This window comes from Leptidea sinapis, chromosome 14 (assembly GCF_905404315.1).
Source record: "Leptidea sinapis chromosome 14, ilLepSina1.1, whole genome shotgun sequence".
NCBI classification, from domain to species: Eukaryota; Metazoa; Arthropoda; class Insecta; order Lepidoptera; family Pieridae; genus Leptidea; species Leptidea sinapis.
Genome location: NC_066278.1, coordinates 6,435,157 through 6,453,170, shown reverse-complemented (window position 1 = coordinate 6,453,170; position 18,014 = coordinate 6,435,157).

Genomic DNA, 18,014 nt, shown 5'->3' with positions numbered 1-18,014 from the left:
AAAAGTATTTTAGTAACAGATAAGCAAAACGAGGTTAAATTTTGTGTAAAGAAATTGAGCGTACTAATACCTATTCCTCGACATTATTTTTATATAATTAATCTGGTTGTATTAAAGTCAACATTTTTTTAATGGCTATAATATCTTTTTTAAGAAGTCAGTAACAGATATCAATGATATCAATATAATTCATATTTAAAAAGGGGATTTTTCACTTAGCTTTCTCGAAGAAGGTAATAATAGAATATCTTCTAGACTATCACTTTACCAGTAGGAGGCTCCTTTGCCCAGGATGCCGGTTAGATTATCCTAGAGGCTAGAAATTCAGGGTAAGCTCTATTAATGGAACTATAAAATGGTGAATAGTAGGGGAACCTGTTATAACCTATGACAGTTTTTTACATATCAAATTTTTGTATTTGGCGAACTGTACTCAAACTATGTTTGCATATTTTGAAAGGTCAATTATTTGAGTATACACCATCAAAATATCATCAATGTATTTCATACTAACATATACCAATTTCATACTTACATGTGTTTTAATAATTAAAACGAAAAAAAGGATTTATAGCCAATGTACAACATATCCTATGTACCTTCCTATTGGAAGGTACATAGGATATCCATGGTATATCTAGGAATTGAGGGTAATTTATGGAAAATATTATTATTCTTAAGTAAACTGTTTTATTTGTTTAAAAAAAATATGTAACAAAAAATAACTCATAAAAAAATGATATTCATAGTTTTTCTTTTCTAATAAGACAAAGCTTTTATATTTTTTATAAGGAATATTATATAACGCGAATTTGAAATAATTAAAAAAAATATTCTCCTTGCCAAATTATAACATCTAAATGTACCTTGTAGTACTACTGCAACAACTTGTAATTGTACCATGGTCACTGCCCAAGGTACAATTGATTGAAAGTGACCGAGGTACAACACTACTCCAACTTCAACAAAACGGTTGATTTCAAATAATTTGGGGCTACTTATCTCGTAAGTTTATGATTGCTTTAATACTAGTTACAGAAAAGATCCAATGGCATACAAAAGTTCTATTATAAAACGCAACGACGTTCTATACATATAGATAATGCACCTCATACAAAGTCAAAGCCGAAATATGGCACATGCCACAAATGACGCCATAATAACCTTCGACTGCGGTTACTCCAGTTGTTTAAAATATAATTGGTCAATAGGCAGCAATGTAAACACTATTTCAGTTTCAGCTGTGTATTTTGAATTTAGAACCCGATTTGGAAATTGACATCAGTGGTGTAGCAGTTAAGTATTTTTTTAAAACGTGGGTTGCTATAAGTTTTACGTTCGTCGGAGGTTTTTTACGTTTTTAATCAAAAATAACAATCATATTATAAAGGGGAAAGTTTGTATGTTTATTTATTTGCTTGAGTTTATATTTGTTACTTCTTTGCGTTCTAAAGGGACTCGGATTTAATAAGTTAAGGTAAGGTTTAATGAGAGAAATTAATACTCAAATTTAATATTTTTATTTACATAAAATAATTAGTTAAACTGGTTATTTAAATAGTAAGTTCCTTGAATTAAATTAAATTTGTCGTTTAGACTTAGGTATCTTTTTCAGGGTATCTTTTTGGTATATGTAGCGTAAGCGGACATCAACATTTGTGTGTTTGTAATCTTTGTATGACAGCTTTTATCAAATTTTAAATGTAGTTAAATCCAACAAACTTAAATCCGTTAATGGTGATGGTGATATAAATATGCTTATTTTGTTTATAAATTTATTCACATCTCTCTCTTGCTACCAACTGGCGCCAATTTTCTTTCATTATCTCGTGTACGGGAAAGCTGAAAAATATTAGCTTTTGCATATTTACGGTGTAAATAAGTATCAATTACCGCTAGGAAACGATACTTCTTCGTGATAACGTGTAAATAGCACTAGTATATAAGCGTTCACGTTCTTGTAAGCCGCTCACATTACACAAAATACAATATTGATGACCATTGTTCACTAGGCCTTTAAAAAACATTTGACAAATAAACAACCGACTTCAGAAACACAAAACACAAAAAGAAAAAAAAATATTGTGTATTTTTATACAATCTAATTAATAGATCTAATTCTAGTAACAGAACATGGAAGCACCAGCTTCAAATAAAAAAATAATAATTAAAATTGGTTCACCCAGTCGAAAGTAACAAACATAAAAAAACATACCGACGAATTGAGAACCTCCACCTTTCTTGAAGTCGGTTAAAAGAGTCGTTAATGTATTATTTAAGTACTTTTTATAGCACACTTAGGCTTGTTGATTGACACACGACTAAATAGAAAAGTGTGCTTACACTTTTGCCGTTCCACTGTCAGACTGCGAACGATATGTCCATATGTATAGAACGTCATTGATAAAACGCTTAAAACTATCAGACTTCAAAGCGTATTATAATACTACCTTTTTTCCCCAAATAACTTTTTACGTCGATAACACCAAACACCGGCTGAACCCACTTGTTACTAGATACCTTTTTACGAAACACCTCTCGAAAAAATATCGTACGTAGATGGAAGGTTACTGATCTGCTGATTAGGTGTCTAGCGCTGCATTGAATGTGATTTCAGTGTATTCAAAAAGTGCTTATTGAGTGTGTTATTGAAAGGTTTTATGAAAAATAATTAAGATGAATCGTAAAAGGGCAGTTAAATATTATTATTGATTTTTTTAAAATTAAATTCCAATAAATTGTGATTTTAGTATATTCAAAAACAAGCTTTGGTATTAAAAATCTTTATTTTTGATATGTTTTTTATCACTTTAAAATAGTGTTCAATTTAAATAAAAAAGTATTATCAGTTACTATTGAATATTGCATAAAATATTTTGTATTATTCCTTCACAACACGCTCACGACCATTAAGTTTTTATGTAATTCTCGATGAATTGGAAAGAATTGTTGATACCTTCTGAGAAATTTTTCCGCCTGAAAACTGTAATACTGAGGTAACCGATGAAGATTCTGGCGAGGAAATTCATGTCACATTGTCGAATTTACCTGGGTCACAGCTACCCGTGTCTGCTTCTCCACCACCATTACTACAACTAGATTTCCGCTGCAAAAGCCAAGAATTACTTGTGGGTCCAAAGAGATATACACCCTGAACAATTTGGTTGGAATGATAAAACTGTGTCATCATCATGTTCCTTACAAAAATACCTCTTTTTATTAATTCAATTTGTTTTTTGATGATGAGGTTTTTATATGTTTTTGATGTAGGTACATAAACCATATAGGTTTGATGAAATCATGTGTTTTTGTTCAGTGTCCCACTTTAGAGTCGTTATATTGTAGTCCCTAGACTTTTCATGTATTGCGAAGACAGCTTCTGACTCCAATTTTAAAATTGTTTATCAGGCAGTATATGGACGGATTTACTTTTATTATGTAAAATCTGCATTGCTGTGATAACACTAACCATCAGATATGTGTTAAAATTGCCAAGGTAAGTCCTCTTGTAAGATCACTTAATTCAAAGTTCATCGCATTTTGTGCAAAATTGTCCACTAACTTCGTACAAAGGTATGAAGAAGACAAAAAGTGGTACGTTTAATTTTAGATCGACGAGAACTGGTGAGATTATTGTATGTAAATGGCATGATAAAAAATATTGTTACAGCTGTCCTTAATGTGAGTAAAGTAGATCCAACACACAAAATCAAAAGATTTTCCCAGAAATAAAATATGGGCGATGTTGATTGCTTAGATCATATTGGCCTCTATCTGAACATAATATGTTTGAGACAAGAAGTGGTATTTCTCATTGATATGCCATGCGTTGGATATATCATATAACCTTACATAACGTATGGCAAACATATACAATAATCGTGACAAGTTCGATCACTAGACTTTTCGATGGTGCGTGGCTGTGGTTGATTTATTAAAAAGCTATAAAATGCCTGATAATTCTCACAGACATACCCGCAGTTCAACTTAAATGCATAAAGAATCTCGTAATAACAATAAGATTCATTTGATATATCGGTGCAAATACTACAACACACCTAGTATAAAAACGAGAATAATTTAGTTTAACTAATTTTAGTTAAAATTAGTTCATAAATATATTTTTGCAGTTCAACGAGAACTCTACGAGACCCCCCGAGAACACTACGAGACCCTCCGAGGACTCTTCGAGAACCTCCGAGAAGCCTACTAAAACTTTTTATTTTCGCAGTTCAACGAGAACTCTACGAGAAACTATGAGAATCTCCAAGAACTCTACGAGAACCACTGAGAACCCTCAGTTATAATTATAGCATTTGTGTTTATGTAACTACAACAAAGCAACTCAAGTTGATATCAGATGCACTACTCAGAAAAACTTTCTATCCTTGCAGGTCAACCTACGAGAATCTGCGAGGACTCTGCGAGAACCTCCGAAACCTCTACGAGAACCTCCGAATCCTCTACGAGAATCTCCGAGAACTCTGCGGAAAACTACCAATCCTCTACGAGAATATCCGAGAACCTCCCAATTCTCTTAGAACATCTTTGAGAAATCTACGAGAACACTCAATCCTCTACGAGAATCTTTGAGAACTCTACGAGGACCTTCGACAACCTACGGTTTTGATGAATAGGCCCACCACTAAATATGATGTATAGTAATGAAACATATATTGATTTATTCCTTATAATCTCTAGATTACAATGGTATATTTAGTTAGAAATGGTCTAACCGGAATACTGAGATATACGACAAAATGTGAACGTCAAAATAACCTATAAATCATATATAAATGTTAGTAATAAGCTATTACGTAATATATATATTTTAAATGCGGAGATGCAGCTACCAGTGAACTCAACAACACCTTCGACGAGCACCAAGGTTATAGAACAAATATCGGAAAATGGTTCCATGGAGTTACAAAAGAACCCAGCAACGTTAGCATCACCATCAACTAGCACCCAGGTGAAACCACTGTACTATATTTCACCGGTTAACAGCGAGGGTAGCGATTTTGATGATTCGGATGCGGATCCGCTCTTCAACCCACCTCTCAAAGAGAAGACTCACAGGCTACCTTTCGTCGCTATTTTTTTTCTGGCGTTTCTGTTTTATGTCAAAATATATAATAACACCTTGACATAAAACAGAAACGGCCATAATGTATAAAAAAGAAAAATAGGAGTGTAAGTAGTACTTATCTGATATCAACATACACAGAGCCTGTAGGAAGTGTAAGGATACAGCTGATAAAAGATGGTTTACAATGATGCACAGAACAAAAATGTTCATCACATTAGTATATTAATAGTCCCAGGCGAGTGCACACCGACACCCCAATACTTCAGTTTAGCAATCAGGGCAATCACCATAACCACTATACCAGAAACCTTGCCAAAAATACTTTACAACTATAATTGTAATTGCAAATTCGTGTCTTAATAAAATAAGTAAATACTATTGAGATAAGGTTTTGTACACTGTTTATCATAGGAAGAAATAACACATTGTTTATATAGTATAAATATTTATTAGTCATCATCATTTTTAAAATCATCTTTTTTAATCAGAATCTCATCCAGAAACGATGCAGGTGGCTCAGTCGCATCTTGATGCCCTGCCCTAAATACCACCCAACAGACATTTCATGTTCACAGCAACCAACAGAATGTCTACCCACTAAAACATTGCAACAGTAACCGGCAAGATCAGGGTCAACCAGATAAGTTTTTCTACTTGTGTGCTTTGATTAAATCCTACCCCGAAGAAGGTACTTATTTAATATTTTGAACAAAATTTTGTATTCGCCGGAAGCCCAGTTCAAGTCTCCAGGTATCTCAGACACTAATTAATGATTTCGCACATTACGATGAACGTACTTCACAATTTACACAACGACTCTCTGGAGTATAATATACTGTAAATGCGATATTAAAATCTATGAAATAAACTAAATTAATATAATAATGCAAAATAAACTTTCACGCAACTCGAAAGAAACGAAAAATACGAATAAAAATCAAAATGACAGATGTACAGTTCACAGATATAGGACTTTGTCTGTTACTTTATTCCATTGCACGGTAATATTAAACTATGTAGTTAATGCTAAATTAGTTTAATCTCTAAAATAATAATTGAAATGAGGTTCATGGATCCAATAAATATTTGTTACTTTTCAAAAGCCGATAATCACTGTTACCACCACATTTTGCAATAATATTTTTGCAGTAATATTTTTTTATGTCACAAATATTTTATTGCCATGGTGACCATAACTGTATACAGGAAATGTATCAAGCGTTTGCCTTTTTATTATAATTTCATGACCCCGGTTAGATTTTACAACAAAATATGGCCTGTTGACAATAATAAATTAATTATAATTTTACTGGCATAATACGATTAATAAACATCACCATATCCAGTGGGCCCAAAAAAATATCTCCTTTAAAGATTTTAAAATTGTGGCTGTGTATAACCAATATATATATGAAAATTTAGTTTAAGTTCATAAAATTGTCAATAAATTTCAAAAGGTATATGAAAAACGTAATATTAAGACTAGAAACAAAAATAAACTGTTAATGCCCACTTCTAGGCTTAGTAAACTCGACAAGTCATTTATCGGTAATTGCGTTAGATTTTATAATAAGCTTCCTGGGAACATAATGGAAATGTCCCTCAACAAGTTCAAAGCCTAAATATAACCTAAACATAAAATTATGGAAAAATCGTATTACAATTTAAAGGATTATTTAGATGATAAGAAAGCTTGGGTATGAATTGCTCTAAAAGATTTGAGCTTTAATTATAACTACTTAAGTATAATAGTATTTATAATGATGAATTATTTGTACAAAAAGCAAAATGATCAAATTGTAGGTAGAGGTGTTTAGTGAGTGTTGTTGAATATATTTTAGATGAACATTCTTGTTTTCTTATTTGGTTGAGTTCTTGTGACAGTTTTCATCAGTCTCGCTTAAATGTCATTGCATGTGGCGGCGACATGGGACGGGTCGTTCCCTTCCCAAAAATATGGTCGAGGGAGGCGATGGCTGACCCATGCGTCATGCTCGTGAACGGGCGCTACTTGCGGTGGCAGGATGATCATGTAGCCGGAAACTCTGCTTCATGTTTTAAAATTATATTTTTTATAATTGCTAATAAAATGGTCGCTAAATACCTTTATTTATTTACGGTGTGTGTGGATTGATGCATCTACTGTACCATGGCCTACTATTATTGTTGATACAGTAGTAGTCGGCCGTGACTGTGTAACTCTTGTTTTTACGTATTATTATTTTTTTCTGAGTATTTGTAGTTTGAGTATTATTGCTGCATCGCTTTACATATATTGTAATTGAAATGATTTGTGAGTGAGTGAGTGATTGTCACAATGAGTTTCTTGCCACTTCTTAGTAAAGCTCAACCCTCAAAGGGGTGGAATAAAAAGAAAAGTCATTTCCTTGACCTGCATGAATAAATTGATTCTGATTTGATAACCCTAAAGGATTCAGCTTTTGATTACTGGTAGTAAAAATATAATTTTACAATAAAATATTAATTACAAGTTTACGCAGAATTGTCAAATTGAAAGTAGAGGTATTTTGTGGGTATTGCATGATTAGGATTATTTTATTGTTGTTTGCTTGAGTTCTCGTAACAGGTTTTGTCATGCTCGCTTAAATGTCACTACTTGTGGCAGCGACATGGGACGGGTCGTCCCTTTCCCTAAAATATAGTTGAGGGAGGCGTAGGCTGGCTCATGCGTCATGCTCGTGTACGGGCGCTGCTTGTGGTGGCAGGATGATCCTGTTGCCGGAGACTCGGTTTCAGATTCTTAAAAGTTATTATATATATATGTTATTTATAATCGTTTATAAAATGCTCACAGAATACCTTTATTTTTTTATGGTGTGTGTGGCTGATGCAGCTACTGCACTCAATAACTTTTGTATTAATTGACTTACTCGTGTATAGTGTAAGGCATTGACTATTTAACGATTGAGTATGTTTGTTGCATCATTTTACATATTATATTGTAATTTAAATGATATGTAATACAATGAAATTGTAAATCTGAATTAAAAAGAGTGGCAATGAGTTTCTTGCTACTTCTTCTGATTAGCTCAACCGTTTACGAAATAGCGGTAGATTCAATAAGATTTTTTTTTGACATTCATAAGTGTCATTTCCGTGTCCTGCGTGAATAAAGTTATTTCGATTTGATTTGATTGATTAAGAAATTTAATGTGTTTTTATTTTTAAAAATATGTTGTATTATGCAAGTACTTAATAAAAGTTCTTATTCTTATTCTTTTAATGAATCATCCATAACAATACTCATATAATAACAACAGTAACTTATTTTACTACTGTTCCTTTAAAAGAACACCACAACCCCATTTCCCTGGGAGAGTAGGATATTTTTCAATATTTTTATAGGGTTTTTAGACCATAATTTTACACTTTTCAATTTTCCATAATAACTGCCCTCAAAGTTGACTCCAAATATGTGGCTAATAGAATTGATATTTTTAACCAACTAATATATCAGGTATAATTTGAAAAAGTTTGCCAACAAAAATGCAAATAGAAATTAAATCAATATTTTAATTTATTTAAGCTGTAGATTTATTATTACCTCCTTTTATATTTGGAAGGTGAAGCTGTTCGCGTTCTTAGCAAATTAGAAGTCACTGATGCTAACTACTATTAGGCTTGGCAACTCCTGTATTTGTGTTATAATGACAAAAGGCAATTAATAAAATATAATCACTTGAAAGCGCTGTTTATCAACGAGACTGTGCGAGAGACTGACAAGTCACTTCGTTTTATCATAGTTGATCATGTAAATAAAAACTTGTGGGCTCTCCGCAGTTTTGGGTTGCCTGTCGAGCAGTGGGATGTTCTTGTCAATCATATGGTGACAGCGAAATTGGACAGCATTACGTACCATAAATGGTAGGAAGCAAGAATGCGATACCAGAAATACCTACTTAGGAGCCTTTTTTGGAGTTTTTGAAAAATTTGCACTTATGTTTAAGAGACTTGTAACAGACAAAAGCAAGAAGTAAACCTAAAATGGCACCCCCTTCAACGCAGCCTAAATCGCAGACTAAGTCATTCGCGCTAATTACTAAACATAATGCTTGTTCTTACCTAGCAGAAAGCTAGGCCCCTTGTTGAATGTTTAGTGGGTAATGGTGCGCATGTCATATCTATGCATTTTATTCAAGTTTAAAATGCATCATAAGGTTAAAAGTTGTTAGCTGCCGGGTTCTTAGCTACTACCACAACTAATATGAGGTCTGAGGTCCTTCTGTGCACTGCACAGGTTCAGCTAAATAACTCTCACACCAATTAAGTTTTGACCACTCGAGCTTCCGAGGATAAGAACACTTTTATCACCGAAAAGGTATAAAATGAGTTAAACTCGACTCTTCAGCCTACAAATCGCACACCTAGATAAAGGGTGGCACAAATCGAAATAATCCAAAATCAAGTTTTCGCGCCTATCGGAATCTGCGTCAAAAATTACACTAACTTCAAAGACACCTGTGCACAAATCTCCATAAATAAAATGTAGATGGCGCTGTAAGTCAGTCTTTCCGAGTGGCACCACGTATACCCCCCCCCACCAACAACAGTAACGCATCACCAGTTACAACATGTCAGCTGTCGGGAAAGATCCTGTCAATACGCCCAAATACTAAATTATTTCGACTAAGTTTTCTATTTGTGGCTATCCGCAGTAATCAAGCGTAAATTATTTTGAGTTCTGTTGATATTCGTGATTGAACAGGTCTTCTTTCTTGGGAGTTCTTCAAATTATTTCTACTTAACCTGGTATTGTTTCCAAAGTAAGTAATTTTTATTTTACTATTTAGAAATAGTTTAGTGTTTGTGAATTTATTTTACAGTATTTGAGTTAGTCTGTTATTGCTGGTTAAATTTAAATTGAGTCTTATTCTAAAACAACAAATGCTATTGTTTGTATATATATATTATATATTGTATATATTATTATATATATTATATAGGCATATTTAGAGTTGCGTTTGTATTTTTAAATATAACTAAACAAAATTGAATTCTTAAATAAAATACTGTGATCTATAAACATTTCTGAGTTAATATAGTATTCGTGAATTTTATTGACCTTGTATTTTTTGTTACAGATTATGAAGGGCCGTGGCCTTTTACTTCTACAGAAGGCGATAGAAGCTACTACTAATGACCTTGAAAGCAGTAATGCGGAGATGGAGCTACCAGTGAACTCAACAACACATTCGACGAGCACCAAGGTTATAGAACAAATATCGGAAAATGGTTCCATGGAGTTACAAAAGAACCCAGCAACGTTAGCATCTCCATCAACTAGCACCCAGGTGAAAACATCGTACTATATTTCACCGGTTAACAGCGAGGGTAGCGATTTTGATGATTCGGAGGCGGATCCGCTCTTCAACCCACCTCTCAAAGAGAAGACTCACAGGCTATCTTTCGTCGCTCCAAGAAAGAGGTCTCGGTCACCCAGCACTACCTCCTCTTCCAGTTCTAGTAGTTCCAGCCGCTTTTCATTACCAAAGCAACTCTGCAACTCTGAGTCATCTGCCACGCCAAATTCTGCAAATATTTTAAACGCGAATCCATTAGCTGAAGCTTCCACCTCTCAACCGATCGTAGACCAGTCTGCTGATCCTGAAAGCCTTCAAAGGGGTAGAAAAATGACAATAAATAGGTCTCGTTCCTCCAGCTCATCATCCAGTAGTTCCAGCAGCTCTTCAAGCAGCAGTAATACAGAAATAGATAGTAACTCTGTGCCATCTACCATGCCAAATCCTGCCAATCTCTTGAGCAAGAATCCACCTGCTGAAGTTTCCACCTCTCAACCGGTTACAAACCAGCCTCCTGATCCTGAAAGCTTTCAAAAGGGTAGAAAAAGGACAAGAAACCCTGCCGGTTGGGCAACAAATGTTAAGAAAACTCGTCGAAACACCGGGAAGGCTTACGTAAGTTCAACTAATAAGAGCGTCCCGGAAAGAACAGTCAAGCCTCCATGCCAAGATAAGTGCAAATTGAAATGCAAATCTAAAATAAGTGAAATATTACGCAAATCTTTGTTTGACAAATTTTGGGGACTAGGCGACCTCCAAAGACAAAGAGAGTTCATTGTAAGGCACACACAAGAGATTAAGCCTAAATACAGATACAGCAGTACCCAAAATTTAAGGTCACTCAATTCTGCATTTTACTTTGAAGTTGATGATATTCGTATTAGAGTCTGCAAGACTTTTTTCAAAGGTACCCTAAACATAAGTGACCAGTACATTAGGACAGCTCTTGCAAAACGACAAGAAGGCGGTTTCATAGAAGATGACCAGAGGGGTAAGCACGGCAAGCACTCCACCATAGATGATGATATAAAAGAAAGCGTCGTCGCTTTCATTAAGTCTATCCCCAGAATAGAATCTCATTACCTTCGAGCACAAACAACGAGAGAATTCATTCCAAGCGAAAAGTCACTTGCAGATCTATACCGAGATTATAAAGATCTACGCGAAGATGAACGATTACCATTTGCTTCGTTATCAACTTTTAACCGTATTTTTAATACACAGTTTAATATTTCCTTTCACATCCCGAAAAAAGATGCATGTGATCTTTGCGAAACATTCAAAAATGCTAACGGAGAAGAAAAACAAAAACTGAGTGAGGCTTATGACCAACATTTAAAAGAGAAAGTGCTGTCTAGATCAGAAAAGGAAGCTGACAAGAAAAAGAAAGACGTAGTTGTTGCAGTTTAAGATCTCCAAGCCGTGATGCAATTGCCTAAAGGGCAAGTATCCTTGTTTTTTTATAAATCAAGGATTAATTGCCTGAATTTCACGATTAGTGACTTGTATGCAAAGGATGTAATATGCTACTTTTGGGTCGAAATCCAAGGCAAACGTGGTGCTGTGGAAATCGGATCCTGCGTATTGCAATCTATACAAATGCTGGTTGAGAAAAATACATCAGGTACCGAACTGGACATTATATTTTATAGTGACAACTGCTGTGGTCAGCAAAAAAATAAATATCTGCTGTCTGCCTACGCATTTGCTGTTGCAACTATGAGAGTAAACTCAATTACTCATAAATTTTTGATTCGTGGGCATTCGCAGAATGAGGGCGATAATGTACATAGTGTTATCGAAAAACAAATCAAAAGATATACTAAATCAGGCCCAATATACTGTCCACAACAATACGCAACTTTAATAAGAACAGCTAAAAAGACTGGAAAAGCTTACCATGTGGAAGAACTTACACATAAAAATTTCTATGATCTAAAAGCCCTTCAAGAAGAATGGGGAAACAATTTCACTGTTAATGTTGACAGAGAACAAATAAAATGGCATGATATCAAACAACTTCGTGTTGAAAAGCAGCAACCAATGACATTTTTTTATAAAACTTCTTAGGTCGTTTTGCCTATATGATGATAAAGATGCCTTCATTTTAACTCTTACATAATTCATTGCTTGTAGAGTTATACCTAATGTATACTGCGATAACGACAGAAACTACGTAGCTGCAGTTAAGGATATCCATTATTTTCTAAAAAATAATAATGACCCCATCTGCAACTTTGCAGCTCAACAAGGCATTAAATTTAATCTTTCACGCTCCCAATTGGCAATTGGTGGGCAATTAGGGCAATATCAAATCACCAAAATTCCATATTTTTCACATGTTATGCGATGAAGGCGAGCGTACTGAGGGCAATCGCCCAGAGGGGGTCATGTAACTGGATGTCGCAAACACTTAGGACTCTAGAATACTCAGTTTTGTAAGACTTCATACTAGGCATGACACTCGATCAAATAACTCCACAATTAACTGCCGCCAAACACAATATTGAGGAACTAACTTCTAGGGACGACTGGATGAACAACAAAGTTTCGTGGAAGGGCGGGAGTCTCTTATGGTTTACCGACGGGTCCAAAATGGAAAATGAAGTTGGCTGTGGAGTCTATGGAGAACGCTCCAGGTTTAGATCCAGCATAAACCTGGGGAGATTTGCCTCCATATTTCAAGCTGAGGTTAACGCCATTTTAGAATGCGCGGATATGAATATCCAAAAAGGCTACTTCAACCAAAACATATACATTCACTCTGACAGTCAGGCTGCACTGTTGGCTTTAGACGCATACTTGATTGTGTCAAAATTAGTCAAAAACTGCACTGACTGACTAAACACATTAGGCCTAAAAAACAGAGTGATTCTCAGATGGGTTGGGACCCATCTCGCCATGCGCTGGGGGGCATGCCGGAATCATAGGCAATGAAATGGCCGATGAGCTTGCAAGAGCTGGAGCTAAGGCAGCCCAATACGTTCCTGAACCTATTTGTGGACTGCCTAAGAACGCCGCTCGCCACACCCTGAGGAACCAATGTCAACGAGAGGCATTTAAACGCTGGAGCAACTCGACATGTTTAAACCATTCCAAAGCACTGATAAAGGCTTTCAATAACAGAAATGCGTACGAAGCCCTATCATTGAGCAGGAAAAACCTATGCATACTCACCAGAATGCTGACTGGGCACTGTCTCACACCTCTGTGTGGTCGGAATAAAAAACGAAAGAACTTGCAGATTTTGCCTCGAGGCCGATGAAACGCCCCTTCATTTCCTCTGCAATTGCGGCTAACTAATGCATAAGCATATAATTTTCAGCTGACATGACGATGATAATGAAACTTCATTATATTATATCAGTCAATAGAGGGAATATGAAATAAGATTATGGTGATAAAACTCTCATGCTCATGTATAATCACATAAATCATAAGTCAGGTAATTTAAAATCGTTTGGGTCCAGAAATTTAATGCCTTTGTTAACATACAATGTAGATCGTAGTTTTCCCTTGCCGAGGTAAATTTATGGACACTCTCATCTCATCCCGAATGAATAATATGAAACTCTCTTGTTTTTCGTTACGGTGTTTTTCTTGTCTTCATCTTCAAATATTTGATGTAAAATGTGTTATACATGTTTAATATGATGCGATTCGAATAACCCTAGACTCACAATTGTTTTTCAGTTTTTTAAATCCATTGACATCTTAGTTCTTATTTAGATTTCTTACGATATAACCTAATCATACGAAAATTTGCAGGCTCATTTTTTGTAAATAAAACTATATTTTATTTTGAATCCAAAATGTTTATTTTATACCTTTTAAATATTGAAGGACATTAAATTTGTGTAGATCAAAATATGACGTTCATTTAGAAAAGCAAAATGAAAAATAATTTAAAATAAACAGCGTTTTCTTCTTTAGCTAACATTAATTACTAAAGAATTACAGATTAACAAAACGTAATATAAAAATATTATATTGATATCTATTTTTTTTTGGCATTTAATGCCAAAATCCAGTTTTAGCCCATCACAAATTATTGTGGTATTGCATAATGAGCAATAATATAATAATTATATAATTACCGGACGAACGTCGTGCGTGACGGACGTTTTCGAATAAATTATGTTACATATTATGATTATGAAGTGATAGTTTGATATTGTGATCATTTATTATCTCAGTAAATATATAAAATAGTGATATAATATAAACGCATTATGAAATAGTAATGAATCCAAGTTGTAACATCAATATGGAGCGTGGAAGTCGCCTCAACTCGAGTGAAGCACAAGTTGTTGATCATGACAGTGAAGTGATAAAAGAGTTACGAGAGTTTAGGCAGGAAATGAATGCTCGTTTCAAGGAGCAAAACAAGGATTACAACCTTTTACAAAAAAGGGCTTATTACTGTGGAATATATTGACCGATGAAAATAAGATCGTTAAGACCTTCTAACTATAGTATAAAACGATGCGATCGCGCGGACGGCCGCAAGACGGGAAGCCGCTTGTCTCGTGGCCACACCGCGTATTGAGCTGCGATGTGTACCAGTTCCGTTTGAATTAAACATCAAGGCTCGGGCATTAGAACTTGTTTGTGCAACAGTTTATTTGAAAAAAATATTTTTATTTACGATGTGCGTGGTATAAATTCCGCCGTATAGTGAAGATAGTTAATACATGTTTTTATTTAAAACTTGCACACGAGTGAAACAACTAATCGTAACTATGTAGCACTACACCCGGACACGTCCGCACGCAACCAATAGCCGATTAAAACTGGCCTTCCGCTGTACTGTGCATTCCTTATATAGCACTCAACGTCACACGGTTAATGTCACTGTTGACGTCACGACAACCAATTGGCTTCAAAGAAGCTGGGCGTCATCAATAGAGCACGGCAATACTTCAAGCCGGCCCATATTCTAGCGCTCTACAAAGCGCAGGTCCGGCCACACATGGAGTATTGCTGTCATCTCTGGTCTGGTGCACCCCAGTATCAGCTCGATCCATTTGACCACGTGCAACGCAGAGCAACTCGAATTGTCGGGGACCCAGTGCTCTGTGAACGGCTGGATCACTTGGCCTTGCGCAGAGACGTCGCTTCATTATGTGTCTTCTACCGCATTTATCACGGGGAGTGTTCCGAAGAGCTGTTTAACCTGATTCCTGCCGCCGAATTCCACCTTCGCACGACACGCCACAAGTTAGGATATCATCCCCACCATCTGGATGTGTGGCGGTCCTCCACAGTGCGGTTTACAAGGAGCTTTCTTCCACGTACTACAAAGCTGCAAAGTGCACGATACGACATGGGTACCTTCAAAAAAAGCGCGTACACCTTCCTTAAAGGCCGGCAACGCTCCTGTGATTCCTCTGGTGTTGCAAGAGATTGTGGGCGGCGGTGATCACTTAACAACAGGTGACTCGTACGCTCGTATGTCCTCCTATTCCATTAAAAAAAAGTGACAATGATAATTAAGACATACTCTGTTAAGACTAGATGTCAGTACACTACATCCCTTCCATTTTATAAAAATATAAGTAAGTATTATTAAATAGTAATAGTTATAGTAAATATGTATTCAGTTGAGCTTAACATTGGAAAATTAAGGAATATCCTTACTTATAACAGATAGAACATTTTTAAATGAACTATGTAGACGTAAACAGATTGGTTACGAAAATTGTGAGAAGTAGAATATAGAAATATTAAGAATTTAATTTACCTACGTATAACATTAATAATTTTAATTAAACAATGACTTATCTTTGGATTGAAACTAAGTAATGTCTGTACTTCTTATCCTATCACCCCTTAACTTTCTCTTTTCTTTATTTTTTTTCATATGTTTCTAAATCTTTCTGTTACTGTCAATGTTTGTCAAAGATGGGATTTTGTCTCGACAGCCTGTTATAAATGTGGTACTATATTTTTAATCCAAATATTTTTATTCAGAACATGGTATGACATCACCCATTGAAAGTCAAAAGCCACCACCCATTCGGGAATGCATTTCTCAGACCCGAGAAAACCGGGCGCAAGAAACTCCGCGAGCTTATAAATCTTGATATAATCAAAACTATAATTCAAATAACTCGATGGCGGTCGCTCCATTCCCAATCTGTGGCATCACTAAAAATTAATTAACGTACCTAATAGTAACCCTTACCATACAAGCATCTCTTATCATTTTTTTTTTAATTTCATAATACTTACACGTTGAGCGCTGCCAACGTCATACACCCCATTAAAAATTAAACTATTTAACGACTATTATTATTTACCATTTAAATACTTGAAAGGCAGGTTAAATATTTTTTTGGGTTGTAATTTTATTTAATTACCACTTTAGCTTGAAGAACATGTCAATGTGTAGCGACCTAATGAACAATGAATGAATATCTAACGACAGTAGATACCAAGATTAAATTAAGATCACATATGAAGACTATAATTTTTTTTGCTTAATGCGGCAAACATCTTATTATACTGAAAACGGCATAATATAAACACAATTGTTCAATTCTAAGTAACCATTATGGTTGCACATAATATTCAGATCTTTATTTAAATTAACTCCAATGTGATTCATGTAAGATGATAGTTGACCAACTAGGTCAACTATAACATTTGGCTGTCGAGTCTATATAAGCGAGAGCGCTAAGTTTTATGTATTTATTACTTGTTCTTAAATTAAATAGATGGAATCTCTGCCCAGAATTCAGAAATACCAAGAAGTGTGTATAGTTTATATAACCACCCCGATCCAATATATTCTGGGATCCTGCTGCACAAGCATATGCATCGCCTCATAAAAGACACCAACTCGACACACAGAGCAGAGCGAATTGTATTAAATAAATTTATCCAAAATTCGATACATCATCATTCATGCCACATAGAACGCCTAATCGGGAGAAGACCTCTCTTACGATATAGAATCTTTACTCGTTAGTGATTACATGACCTATAACGTATATTGGTCTATATTTGATAGAAAATTATATTGAAACAATACATGGTATACTCACACATGGTACACTTCTTTCAAATCAACCACGTGGCGTAGGTATAACGTTAGCGTAAACGAGGGTCTTCATCAATGTGTGTCAGAAACAAGACGTTAGCCCGTCCACAGAAGTACTACATAAGTTCACCGCAGGCGCCCTAACAAACTAACAGACCAACCGCGCCACACGATGCCAAAGACCACGCTGCATCATCGCTTAGAGCGTGCCACACGATGCCACAGCACGAAGACCCGACGCCGCCCTGTAGCAGCAACGGCAGCAGATGCCGCTCCGCATGGATCAGGAGTGCTTCGGGCGCAACCGCGCCCTTTCCCGAAACGGATCGTCTTTCAGTCATTCTTCCACAGTAATACGTGCGCGCCCTTTACGTTATGAATTCGTAAAAGAGCATTGTGTTCCTCAATCTTAACAAAATTAAAAAGTTGTTACAGTAAATGTTGTCTTGACAAACCATTAGAATATGTGGAGCAATGCGCGCTTTAGCACATTGTAAATAAGTATGTGTAGATGATACCCTGATGCAACACGAGCAGTTGCCACACTGCAGCACCATAA